The sequence below is a fragment of the Triticum aestivum genome, chromosome 1D (genome assembly GCF_018294505.1).
Source record: "Triticum aestivum cultivar Chinese Spring chromosome 1D, IWGSC CS RefSeq v2.1, whole genome shotgun sequence".
NCBI classification, from domain to species: Eukaryota; Viridiplantae; Streptophyta; class Magnoliopsida; order Poales; family Poaceae; genus Triticum; species Triticum aestivum.
Window position 1 is genome coordinate 219,360,728 of NC_057796.1, and position 15,307 is coordinate 219,376,034.

A 15,307-nucleotide genomic window follows, 5' to 3' on the forward strand; every position below is an offset into this window, starting at 1 on the left:
GGCGGCCAAGGGGCAGCCGCGCGCCCCAACCCCCCCCCCCCCCCCAAGTCCGAATTGGACAAGGAGGAGGGGCGGCGCCCCCCTTTCCTTTCCCCCTCTCTCCTTCCCTCTCCTCTCCTAGTCCAACAAGGAAGGGAGGGAGTCCTACTCCCGGTGGGAGTAGGACTCCTCCTGGCGCGCCTCCTCCTGGCCGGCTGCACGTCCCCCCTTGCTCCTTTATATACGGGGGCAGGGGGTCACCCCTTGGAGACACAACAATTGATCTCTTGATCTCTTAGCTGTGTGCGGTGCCCCCCTCCACCATAATCCACCTCGATAATATCGTAGCGGTGCTTAGGCGAAGCCCTGCGTCGGTAGAACATCATCATCGTCACCACGCCGTCGTGCTGACGGAACTCTCCCTCAGAGCTCGGCTGGATCGGAGTTTGAGGGACGTCATCGAGCTAAATGTGTGCTGAACTCGGAGGTGCCGTGCTTTTGGTACTTGATCGGTCGGATCATGAAGACGTACGACTACATCAACCGCGTTGTGCTAACGCTTCCGCTTTCGGTCTACGAGGGTACGTGGACAACACTCTCCCCTCTCGTTGCTATGCATCACCATGATCCTGTGTGTGCATAGGAATTTTTTTGAAATTACTACGTTCCCCAACACATGTGACACCAATCGAATTTGGTTGTACTCAATACATATTCTACTGATAGTATGGCAACTCTCAGTTAACCTGATCAAGACCTTCCTTATGTGGGTTGCAGGGAAACAATGGGAGACACTGCGGTTTACCATCGAGGTTTATTCAAGCAGGGTCCTTTGGCTAATAGCACATTACTGTGCAGTTGCAGGAATCATTCCAATATTTAGGTTTGTTACAATTTGGTCTTGCACATATAGGTCCTGCTATCAGAGGCTTAGACCCACTGTTCGACCCATTTTGCATATGGGGAATGAGATGTCCATGAATATCAGTCAAGTCGAGAAACTCAGAAAGATTGTTAGGATGAAGAAACTTGCGACGAATAACAGCAAGATATTTGTTTGCACAATTATAAGACATCAGTCAACTATAGGATGGTACCACCTCTTTTACCTTGTTTTTACCCCTTGCGCCATTTCAAAATTTACAACAGCGATTTATGCATAGCTTTGTTTTCAGTACTTTTCAAAGCAATTCATCGATGATTACCTCTCAAACCACCTGCATGGTCAAGAGGCGAGGAAGGTATTCATTCAACACCCACGGTACAATATTGAAGTCTTGCTGAAGAGGACGAAGGTTGGGCGGGCAATTATCCATAGCCACTGGCCTAAAGTTGCAAGGACATTCAACATCACTGAAGGCTCAATGTTTGCCTTCCGCTTCTGCAGTTTCCCAGTTGAGATTCGTCTGTCTATTTACCATGTATGATGCTACTTTCCAAAGGTTTTTGATGCTGCATGTGAAACTTGGTGCTATTGTGCAATGGCGTAACTGAGTGCCGAAGCTATCTGATGTAATTCGATTATGAAATCCTGGTTGCTTTATACGGATATGAAATATCTGGCGTGTTTTATAAGAAATATCAGTTTGATTAGTACATGGATTATCAATAATAGGCTAATTACCCTGCTTATTGGGGTTTTCTATTGCAGACGGTTACTCAGACAGCACCGTGGGCGATGAACTCAAACAACCCGCACGGTTTCTAGAAAGTAGGCGTGTTCGATCAACTAACAATCACACACGGCTTCCAGCGGCGAACTGTTTGCGTTAGGCCACCTTGCACAAACGTTTCCACACAAAGAACTGTGTGTGATATACATACCTACGGAAATGTTTTTCTAGGATTCACTGTGTGGGATGTACATACCTACGGAAATGATTTTCTGGGATTCACCGTGTGGGATGTACATACCTATGGAAATGATTTTCTAGGATTCACCGTGTGGGATGTACATACCTATGAAAATGATTTTCTGGGATTCACCATGTGGGATGTACATACCTACGAAAATGATTGGGTTTCGATGCCTCGCCCGATCGCACACGGCCCCAGCCTGGGTCCTAGGAGGGCCTGTCCCCGACGATTTCTGGGTCGTGTGGGAAGGACACCGTATCGCACACACTCACTTGGCGACGGTTCCAAATGCCATCGCGGAAAGGGGTTAAAACCGTTTGTTTAGCATGTCACTGTACCAGTGGAGGTCTGTGCGATAGGCCTCACTTGGACGAAGATCGGCGCTTCAGCATTAAGCTCCAGGAGACCTTTGATGTTGAAATGGTACGCAACGACGACGAGTGTTTTTTTCATAATTAAGCACGACTTCAACTATTTCAACGTGTAATTTTCATCTTTTACAATTCGACTAGCTTATCCCATGCCATGCAAGACGCTATGTCTTGGAGAGGATGGATTTTGAAGATCATGAAAGTATGGAAACAAAGAAAATTCACCTAAGGACCCATCATGGTATGTATTTTGAAGTAAATTTGTACAGAGCATAACCCATTTTGGTTGCACAAATTAGGAAGCACTTTGCAATATGTATGGTTTTTATGAGGGTATGCTTGTCACCATGGATCTTGGTGATCCTGACATCGCCCAAGACAATATGGACATTTGGGTCCTTGTTGATACGGTTCCAATTTTACCGCTATGTGATGAGTTTCTCAAACATAGTCATTAACTAATTTATATTGTTTATTTCAAAATAGTTGACAACTTATTTTCATTCTTCAAACAATGTGCGGAAGATGGTAGACAGAACCTACTACACCGATGGCTCAGAATTAACTTATCAGGAGAAAAATCATCTGATCTCATTTATTACTGATCTTGAGAATTACAATATCTATTATCAAACTCCTCCACATTATGGTCATTACGTGCCACTAGTGCACGTGTTGAACTACGGTAACATCCATGGAGATGCCATGGTAAGATTTTTTACTATTACGACATCTGTGCATCTTTTGCATAAATTCTTCTAAAACTGAACTACATTGCTAACTACGAAGTTATTACTATGTTTTTCAACAGAAAATCCCGAAGGGTTGTGTGCCTCATCTGATGTTTCAGAATGGTGGCCTTGATGTTTTGAACATACGGCCAGGTCATCCTACGAATCACACCTGTCCATATCGGATTTCTAAAACTGGTGAAGACATGATAATCAAAGAATGAAAAAAATGTATGGTCAGTCGTAGGGAGCTACTTGGAAGCAACATTGTGCGAAAGGTAAGAATTGGAGACAGGATAATCTCCATTCTCCATAATGGAGAGTCAGGGCCTATCTTGTTTTATGCTATTTTACCTAAGAGAAGGTAGTAGGTCCTATGAGAGAGAAGTAGGTCCTAGGTACAATGTGTTATTATGTGGTACAATGTGTTAGAGTTGATGATGATGAGGAGGAGTTGTGATTATGACTAGTGAACAACTTGCTATGTGATGTCTCATTGATGAAAATGATGATCATGAGGAGGTGTTATATGACAATGATGTATTATGATGATAAGTTGTTAATGATATGATGATGATGATATTTATTATATCATTGGGTGAAAGAACCGCGGATTAGTTTCAAGTGGATGTCCATCCACTTGAAACTAGCCCACGGTTCTTTCACCTAGTGATGTAATAACTCATTATGATGTAAAAACAATCTCTAAATTGTTGCTGTATGAAAACTTGTATAAAGGTGTATGAATACAACATGAAATAAAAAGAAATATAATACAGAATAATAGTAGTAGGGCGGGCTGCGAGAAGCGCTACTAGTAATTACAAGTAGCACCCTTTCCAGGAAGCGCTACTACTAAGTGGATATAGCAGTAGCGCGGGTTAACCCACGCTACTGCTAACCTTTAGCTCTAGCGCCGTACTAGTAGCGCTGCCACCCGTGCTACTGGTAGGCCTAAAACCTGCGCTACTGCTAGGCTTTTCCCTAGTAGTGGATATTTAATAGCAGCATGATCGGTGTGAACAATTACTTTTGAATCAACAATATAAGATCTAAATTTATCACAAGCAAACACCACTGCTAATAATTCTTTTTTAGTAGTTGCATAATTTCGTTGAGCACTATCTAGAGTTTTACTAGCATAATGAATAACATTCAGTTTCTTATCAACTCTTTGTCCTAGAATAGCACCAATAGCATAATCACTAGCATCACACATAATTTCAAAAGGCAAGTTCCAATTAGGTGGTTGAACAATAGGTGCAGAAATCAAGGCTTTCTTGAGTGTTTTGAAGGCTTCTAAACAATCATCATCAAAAATAAAAGGAACATCCTTTTGCAAAATATTCGTAAGAGGCCTAGAAATTTTAGAGAAGTCTTTGATAAATCTCCTATAGAAACCAGCATGACCTAGGAAACTACGAATACCTTTGATATATTTAGGACATGGCATTTTCTCAATTGCATCAACCTTAGCTTTGTCCACTTCAATACCTCTTTTAGAAATTTTATGACCCAAGACAATACCTTCATTAACCATAAAGTGGCACTTCTCCCAATTCAAGACAAGTTTTGTTTGTTCACATCTCTACAAAACTCAATCAAGATTGCTTAAACAATCATCAAAAGACTTTCCATAAACAGAGAAGTCATCCATGAAAACCTCAACAATCTTTTCACAAAAGTCAGAGAATATAGCAGCCATACATCTTTAAAAGGTAGCAGGTGCATTGCATACCGAAAGGCATACGTCTATAAGCATAAGTTCCAAAGGGACAAGTAAAAGTGGTCTTTTCTTGATCAGGTTGGGAAACAGGTATTTGTGAAAAAACAGAATATCCATCAAGGAAGCAAAAATGTGTGTGCTCAGATAATCTTTCTAGCATTTGACCAATAAAAGTCAAAGGGTAATGATCTTTTCTAGTTGCTCTATTTAATTTTCTAAAATCAATTACCATTCTATAACTTGTAACAATTCTTTGTGGAATAAGTTCATTCTTATCATTAGAAACAACAATAATACCTCCTTTCTTAGGGACACAATGAACAGGACTTACCCATCTACTATCAGCTATAGGATAGATTATACCTGCTTCCAGAAGTTTTAATATTTCCGTTCTTTCCACTTCCTTCATTTTTGGATTTAACCGACATTGGTGATCAACAACGGGATTAGCATCAGGTTCCATATTAATCTTGCGCTGACATAGAGTGAGACTAATGCCCTTTAAATCATCAGGATTATATCCAATAGTAGCTCGGTGCTTCCTTAAAACTTTCAATAATCTTTCTTCTTCTTGTTCTGAAAGGTTAGCACTAATAATAACAGGATATATCTTCTTTTCATCAAGATAAGCATATTTCAAAGTATTTGACAATTGTTTTAATTCAAACACATAGTTTCAATAGGCAAATTGTGCTTTGTAGTGGGTCCGATCTTACGGTGCTTGATCCCATTGACAGAAAGGGAACCGACATGTATGTATCGTTGCTACTAAGGATAAAACGATGGGGTCTATCTCTACATAGATTGATCTTGTCTACATCATGTCATCGTTCTTATTGCATTACTCCGTTTCTCCATGAACTTAATACACTAGATGCATGCTGGATAGCGGTCGATGTGTGGAGTAATAGTAGTAGATGCAGGCAGGAGTCAGTCTACTAATCTTGGACGTGATGCCTATGTAATGATCATTGCCTGGATATCGTCCTGATTATTTGATGTTCTATCAATTGCCCAACAGTAATTCGTTTACCCGTCCTATGCTATTTTTCTCGAGAGAAGCCACTAGTGAAATCTATGGCCCCCGTGTCTCTTCTTTATCATATTTGCCTTCGAGATCTACTTTTATTTGCTTTTATTTTCAGATCTATTAATCCAAAAATACAAAAATACCTTGCTGCAATTTATTTTTATTTATTTTATCTCGCGTTCCCGCGAGATCTATTTATCCAATCTACTACAATTTTACCTATCTTTTTACCCGTGAGGGATTGACAACCCCTCTCTTCCGTCGGCTTGCAAGTATTTGTTCTTTGTGTGCAAGAGCCGTCCACGTAGTGTTGCATGGTTCTCCTACTGGTTCGATAACCTTGGTCTCATCACTGAGGGAAATACTTACAATAGTTGTGCTGCATCATCCCTTCCTCTTTGGGGAAATACCGACATAGTTCAAGACGCATCAAAAGGAATTTTTGGCGCCGTTGCCGGGGAGACATCATCAACATCTACCAGGTTCCTAATCACAAATCTCATATCCTTGCAATTTACATTATCTGCCATTTGCCTCTCGTTTTCATCTCCCCCACTTCACAAAAAATTTCGTTTTACTTGCCCTCTTTCTTTTCGTGTTTCTCGTTGGAATTTTTGTTTGCTAGGATTTGTCACCATGAGTGACATTGGTATGGCAGAAGCTGATGATGGCCTAACTCCTAAAATTGGACGATCTGGCAATCTGGATGCTAAAACTTTTGTTTTGGGACAATGGAATGTTACAGGAAAAGAACGTATCCAAGAATTTTTCAATTGTGTTGGAAATTTAAGTCTTGATGATGTTCCTATACTTAAGAGGACTAAATCTTACGCGGAAGCTATTTCAGCACTAGTTCTGAAACTTGAAAATAAATTTATCCATACCCATCCTACCTTGCAAAGATTGTTTTCTGAGCTACCCGATATAAAGAATCCCAAAGCTAAAAAGTTGGCTACCCTTGTTCTTATGAATGAATTTGATTACATAATACGGGAAGCTAGGGAAATTTTCAATTTCTATGTTATGAATCATGAAAAACCGGTGATAGATGAGATTCTTTATAATAGTGATTATGTGCTAAGAAATTTGCTTGGGGATAACGAAATCTTTGATGAGAATCTTAAAAAGGAAGTCCCTGTTTTAGATATAATCCAACAAGTTTTAATGATGTTAATCAACACTATTCTTGGACTGTTGCCAAAAATCAAAGGGGATATGATGATAAGCAACTTGATAGTGCTAAAATCTCTATGGATAAGGTGTTTTATGTTGCTTTTACAAAACCCTCTGACAAAAACACCGTTAAGGAAAAGAAAGATGACAATACTTAGATCTTTGCGTTATGCCTAGCTAGGGGCGTAAAACGATAGCGCTTGTTGGGAGGCAACCCAATGAATAAAATTTATTTTTGTCTTTTTCTTTCTGTTCTTGAGTGTTTGCACAATTATGCTACTGTTATGATTGTGTTTTTTGTGTTTTAGTTAGTGTTTGTGCCAAGCAAAGCCTTTGTGATCATGTTGGGTGATAGTTGCTTTGGTCTTGTTGGAAAACAGAAACTTTTGCGTCTAGTAAAATAATTTTCAAAAATCACAGAAGCAACTAAAAATTCTGAAGTTTTTACACAATATTAATATACAAATTGCCCATGTTGTCCTAATTTTTCAGAATTTTTGGAGTTATAGAAGTATTGGAAGTTTTCAGATTGCTACAGACTGTTTTGTTTTTGACAGATTCTGTTTTCTTTGCGTTGTCTGCTTATTTTGATTGATCTATGGACTCTTTCGGGGGGTTTGAGCCATAGCAAAGTTGGAATATAGTAGATATAATGCAAAAGTATAATATGAATGGGTTTGCAACAGTACTTATAGTAGTGATTTGCTTTCTTATACTAACGGATCTCATGAAGGTTTTGTTGAGTTTTGTGTGATTGAAGTTTTCAAGTTTTGGGTGAGATCACAATGGATGAAGGAATAAGGAGTAATAAAAGTCTAAGCTTGGGGATGACCATGTCATCCCAAGCTATTACCTAAAAGAGAAGCAAGCAACTAAGCTTGGGGATGACCGAGTGGCATCCCCTCTTTCTTCTAACGACCATCGGTATTTTACTTGGAGCTATATTTTTATTTGTCACATATCATGAGTTTTGCTTGGAGCATCTTGTATGGTATGAGTCTTTGCTTGTTTTGCTTTTTATTTTGTTTCATGAATCCTTGCTGGACACACCTATTTGAGAGAGTCAAAATTATGCTATGACTTGTTATAATTGCTCTCTATGCTTCACTTAAATATTTATGAGCTATGGAATTGCTCTAGTGCTTCACTTATACCTTTTTGAGCACGGTGTGCTTTAGTATTTTTGAAGAAATGCTCTCATGCTTCACTTAGATTTATTTGAGAGTTAGTAATTTTTTTAAGAAATTCTCTCTTGCTCATGTTCTTCACTTAGATTTGTTTGAGCTATCAAAAGCAACATATGAAATTAGTCCCAAAGTGATAGATATTCAAGAGGGATATAATAAAAACTTTCATGAAGATCATTGGACAAAATAAACTTGATTCCTTGTAATAGTTTTGCGATATGATGATATAATATGTGAGCCATGTTGATGAGTAATTATGCTTTAGTAAGAATAACTGTGTTAAGGTTAGTGATTCCCTATGCAAGCACGAAAGTCAATAGTTATGCAATGAAATTACATCCTACTTGGTGCATTATTCGGTGTTAGTTATGCTTAATGCTCGCTTATGAGATTTTTGTTTCTTGGTTGGATGCTTCTCAATCTTTCGCTAGCCTTCATTTGCACTATGATCACTACTTGTGCATCCAAAATCCTTAAACCAGTTTTGACATATGAGTCCACTATACCTACCTATATGCGGTATTCTTTTGCCGTTCTAAGCAAATTTGTATGTGCCATCTCTAATCTTCAAAATAAATTTCTCTTTTGTGTGCTCGTACCGCTCATGAAACGGTAGGGGGTGGCTAATATATTTCCATGCTAGATGTGTTATTCTCATGATGAGTGTTTATTCACTTGTCATTGCACGAGAGTACGGCAAAGGTATTAGGGATGCCCTGTCCCGAAATGAAAAATGAATTTACTTTATGTTGTCAAATAATAAATTCCTTGGAAAGTGTTCGTATGGAAGGCACCCGTGGATACGGCTAGCCATGGAAAGTGAAAGTGTGGTGGAAAAAGGAATAAACTTTATTTTCTGTTTGGGAACCGCCTATGATATATCTAGCATGGAAAGTATTGGGAACTAATCGATCATTTTTGTTGACAGGAAAAGCATGCCACCCAAAATGTTTTTATCTCTATCTTTTTCTATTTGAGCTCTGGTACCTCTACAAATCCCTACTTCCCTCCGTGAAGGGCCTTTCTATTTACTTTATGCAATTTTTATTTTGAGTCTCCATCTTCTCTTATAAAGCACCAACTAAGGGGCACTATGATCGTACTTGAGCATTGGGTGTAGCTAATATGCGAGTGTGTTTCATTAATGGATCAACGATTGAGCATAATGGGCTAGGGATAACTTGCTTTAGTATTGATATTTTCAAAGACTTGGCTGCTTGTTGATATGCTTGAGTATTGAAATTTTCATGTCAAAACTAGACTATTGCTTTGAATCATATAAAAAGTCCAAATGTCCATGCTATAAAGAAAATAATATGTGATGAACATGTTAGGCAGCATTCCACATCAAAAAAATTGTTTTTATCATTTACCTACTCGAGGACGAGCAGGAATAAAGCTTGGGGATGCTGATACGTTTCCAAAGTATCTATAATTTTTTAGTGTTCCATGTTGTTATATTATCATTCTTGGATGTTTTACAATCATTTTATAGCAACTTTATATCATTTTTTTGGGACTAACCTATTGACATAGTGCCTAGTGCCAGTTGTTGTTTTTTGCTTGTTTTTTACTTCGCAGAAAATCTATACCAAACGGATTCCAAACGCAGAGAAACTTTTTGGAGAATTTTTCTGGACCAGAAGACACAAGATGGGCCGAAGAAGTACTAGAGGGGTGCCCCGAGGGGGGCACAACCCACCTAGGTGCGCCTGGGGGCCCAGGCACGCCCTAGTGGGTTGTGCACACCTCGGTGGCCTCCCCCACCGCCTCTTTGCTCTATAAATACGCCAATATTCTAGAAACCCTAGGGGAGTCGAAGAAAATAAATTCCAGCCGCCGCAAGTTCCAGAACCACCAGATCCAATCTAGACACCATCACGGAGGGGTTCATCATCCTCATTGGTGCCTCTCTGATGATGCGTGAGTAGTTCATTGTAGACCTATGGATCCATAGTTAGTAGCTAGATGGCTTCCTGTCTCTCTCTCTTTTGATTCTCAATACAATGGTCTCTTGGAGATCTATTCGATGTAACTCTTTTTGATGTGTGTTTGTTGGGATCCGATGAACTTTGAGTTTATGATCAGATCTATGCTTTTATCCATGAAAGTTATTTCAGTCTTTTGATCTCTTATATGCGTGATTACTTATAGCCTCGTATTTCTTCTTCGAATCTTTGGTTTAGTTAGGCCAACTAGATCAATTTTTCTTGCCATGGGAAGAGGTGCTTTGTGATGGGTTCGATCTTACAGTGCTTGATCCCAGTGACAAAAGGGGAACCGGCACGTATGTATCATTGCTATTAAGGATAACAAGATGGGGTCTATTTCTACATAAATAGACCTTGTCTACATTATGTCATCGTCCTTATTGCATTACTCCATTTCTCCATGAACTTAATACACTAGATGCATGCTGGATAGGAGTCGATGTGTGGAGTAATAGTAGTAGATGCAGGCAGGAGTCGGTCTATTAATCTCGGACGTGATGCCTATATAATGATCATTGCATGTATATCGTCATGATTATTTGAAGTTCCATCAATTGCCCAATAGTAATTTGTTTACTCGTTGTATGCTATTTTTTCTCGAGAGAAGCCACTAGTGAAATCTACGGGCCCCGGGTCTCTTCTTTATCATATTTGCCTTCGAGGTCTATTTTTATTTGCTTTTATTTTCAGATCTATTAATCCAAAAATATAAAAATACCTTGCCGCAATTTATTGTTATTTATTTTATCTCGCGTTCCCGCGAGATCTATTTATCCAATCTACTAGAATTTTACCTATCTTTCTACCCGTGAGGGATTGACAACCCCTCTCTTACGTCGGGTTGCTAGTATTTGTTCTTTGTGTGCAGGAGACGTTCATGTAGTGTTGCGTGGTTCTCCTACTGGTTCGATAACCTTGGTATCATCACTGAGGGAAATACCTGTCGTAGCTGTGCTGCATCATCCCTTCCTCTTTGGGGAAATACCTACGTAATTCAAGCCGCATCACTATCTTATGATCATGCAAAGCAATATGACAACGAATGCTCAAGTCATGTATATGATGATGATGGAAGTTGCATGGCAATATATCTCGGAATGGCTATGGAAATGCCATAATAGGTAGGTATGGTGGCTGCTTTGAGGAAGATATAGGGAGGATTATGTGTGATAGAGTATATCATATCACGGGGTTTGGATGCACCGACGAAGTTTGCACCAACTCCCGATGTGAGAAAGGGCAATGCACGGTACCGAAGAGGCTAGCAAATTGCAGAAAATTTAGAGTGCGTATAATCCATGGACTCAACATTAGTCATAAAGAACTCACATACTTATTGCAAAAATTTATTAGCCATCGAAGCAAAGTACTAATACGCATGCCCCTAGGGGTATAGAATGGTAGGAAAAGACCATCGCTCATCTCCGACCGCCACTCGTAAGGAAGACAATCAAAAAATAAATCATGCTCCGACTTCATCACATAACGGTTCACCATACGTGCATGCTTCGGGAATCACAAACCTTAACACAAGTATTTCTACCAATCCATAATTACTCACTAGCATGACTCTAATATCATCACTTTATATGCAACACTATTGCAAGGAATCAAACATATCATATTCAGTGATCTACAAGTTTTATGTAGGATTTTATGACTAACCATGTGAATGACCAATTCCTGTCAACTCTCTAAATAGATATAAGCAATGCATGAGAGTTTAATTCTTTCTACAAAAGATATGTCCGCGCTCTAACAAATATAAGTGAAGCCAAAGAGCATTCTACAAATGGCGGTTTCCTATACATAGAGAAACAGGTAATCCAAATTTCAAATGATATAAGTGAAGCACATGAAGCATTCTACAAAGCCATACTCAAAAGATATTAGTGAAGTGCAAAGAGCATTCTATAAATCAACCAAGGACTTTCTCATACTAGCATGGTGCATAAAAGAAAAAGGAAAAATAAACACAAAAGACGCTCGAAGAATTTACGCATATCATGTGACGAATAAAAATATAGCTCCAAGTAAAATTACCGTTGGTCGTTAGAAGAAAGAGGGGATGCCTTCCGGGGCATCCCCAAGCTTAGTTTCTTGGGAGTCCTTGAATATTACCTTGGGGTGCCTCAGGCAACCCCAAGCTTAGTCTCTTTCCACTCCTTATTCCTTCATCCATCGTGATCTCACCCAAAACTTGAAAACTTCAATCACACAAAACTTAACAAAACCCTCGTGAGATCTGTTAGTATAATAAAACAAATCAATACTTGAAGTACTGTTGAAAACTCATTCATATTTTATTTTTGCATTATAGCTACTGTACTCTAACTTCACCATGGCTTATATCACCGACACATTCCATAGATTCATCAAAACACGCAAAACAATGCATCAAAAACAGAACAGTTTGTAGCAATCTGAACATTGACCATACTTCTGTAACTCTAACAATTCTGAAAGATTAGGACAACATAAAAAAATTGTATAGCAGTAGTATGTAAAAACTTCAAAAACGTTTGACTTTCCAGTAAAAATTGTAAATTCACGCACTATAGCCAAAGTTTCTGTTTTTGCAGTGCACAAACCAAACAAGCAATTTAATCATCCTAAAGGAAAATCTTGGCACATTATTTTTATAATACAAAGGTTTGTACAAGGGGATAATTACTTTTTTTGAAAATTTTCTGTAATCAAGGTTCACAAAGTTTCCATGGACATGAACAAAGTTCAAGGCTAGCTCCCACTTTAACAATGCTCATCTTTCTCACTTTCGCTTTTCTTTTTGGAAAAGTTTTTAAGTTCCCCTCTCTATTTTTTGTTTTAACTTTTTAAAAGCACACATAAATGACTCTCTAAAACTTTCGGGTTGTCTCCCTGGCAGCGCTTTCTTTAAAGCCATTAAGCTAGGCATAAAGTGCTCAAATAATGGATCCACCCGGATCCCAAGGTATATCAAAGCCAATTTTAATTAACAATGATTTTTAATTTAGTAGTGAGCACAAAGTAACATATATCATGCAACAAAAATTTCTAACTCTCTTCCTATGCATCGTCATGTCATAAAAGAACAATTCATGCACATCTAGTAAAGGCCAATACATAGCATAAGCAGTTTCTTGCAATTTTATCGTATTTGAAACATAGAGAGGAGGAGATGTAGTTCCTTTCTCATAATAATTGGAAGTAGGAGCATCAAGCACATGCATGTTATATTCATCAAAATCATCATGTATAATGGTAGAACGCAACCCATCAATGTAATCCTTAATAAGAGCAAACTTCTCCGATATAGTGTAGTTGGGAGAATTCAAAAAGATAATAGGACTATCATGTATGGGTGCAATAGCAACAATTTCATTATTAACATAAGAAACTATAGCAAATTCATATCCATAATCATAATTCATATTCTCATCATGGCCACAAGCATAGCAAGCATCAAGTTCATCAAAAAGGGATATTTCAAACGAATCCAAGGGATCATAGCAATCATCATAGCAGTCATCCTTCGATAAGCACGAAGGGAAATTAAACAATGTATGAGTTGAAGAGTTACTCTCATTAGGGTGGGCACGGGTAGCTAATCCGCTCTTCATCCTTTTGTTCTTCGCTCTCCTCGTCATCTTTTTCATCTAATGAGCTCACAATGTCATCAATTTCTTCTTCCATAGATTCCTGCAAAATATTAGTCTCTTCTTGGACAACCGAGACTTTCTCAATAAACTCATTAATATCGGCATTATATTCATAATTCTCGTAGCAATATTTAAGTATAGCATAATTTTCAGGTCTGTAAACAACATCATCATAATTTTCACACTTTTCAAACAAAGATTCAATTTCATAATCACCCTTAAAAGCAACAGATTCTTCTATTATTTACACATCATAGTGATCATATATACCATTAGCATTAGAAGCCAAGGTTTCATTATCATTAAATTTACATGAAAAGGGAAGGTGTGGAGCCTTCATCCTAGAGCAACAAGTATAATCATATCTCAAGCATAAATTCCAAGCATAACAATGCAACATATGAATTTGATCCCATAAGAGTTTCCCTTTTAGAGTCAAGCGATAATCCCTAAATTATTAACGTTGATCCAACGTGTCTCCCATTATCAAGTTGAATGGGGTTTTCTCAGGATTATCAAAGTAGTGCATAATATTTTCCACATAACGAGCATCGAGGGTTTTAGGAGGTTCCCCATCTCCATGAGTAGCAAGTACACCTATTTTTTGGGGGTATTTCATGTTCCATATCCATAATTAAAGAACAACTTAGAACAAAAATTAAAATCTACTTAGTGATAAAGCAAACAAGCACACACGAGAATATTCACCCCACGCAATTGCTCCCCGACAACGGCGCCAGAAAAAGTCTTGATAACCCACAAGTATAGGGGATCAATTGTAGCCTTTCTCGATAAGTAAGAGTGTCGAGCCCAACGAGGAGCTAAAGGTAGAACAAATATTCCCTCAAGTTCTATCGACCACCGATACAACTCTACGCATGCTTAACGTTCGCTTTACCTAGAACAAGTATGAAACTAGAAGTACTTTGTAGGTGTAAAGGGATAGGTTTGCAAGATAATAAAGAACACGTAAATAAAAGCTAGGGGTTGTTTAGATAAGGAAACAATTAAGTTAGATTTAGTAGAGATCTTTTTGTCACAAGAAAGTTATTTGTCCCTAGGCAATTGATAACTAGACCGGTAATCATCATTGCAATTTTATATGAGGGAGAGGCATAAGCTAACATACTTTCTCTACTTGGATCATATGCACTTATGATTGGAACTCTAGCAAGCATCCGCAACTACTAAAGATCATTAAGGTAAAACCCAACCATAGAATTAAAGTATCAAGTCCTCTTTACTCCCATACGCAAACAACCTACTAACTCGGGTCTGTGCTTTTGTCACTCACGCCACCCACCATAAGTGAATCATGAACATATTGCAAACCCTACAGCAGGGATCCCTCACGCTTGCGCGACACGGAGAGCACCATAGGACAGCACCGATAATAAAACATACAACTCAAACCAATCAATATCATCAATTAACCCATAGGACAAGACGGATCTACTCAAACATCATAGGATAGCCATACATCATTGGGAAATAATATATAGCATTGAGAACAATGTTTAAGTATTGATTACAGCGGGGAGAAGAGGTGTTACACTGCTGCATAGAGGGGGAGAGAGTTGGTGATGACGGCGGTGAAGTTATTGGTGTAGATCGCCGTCAC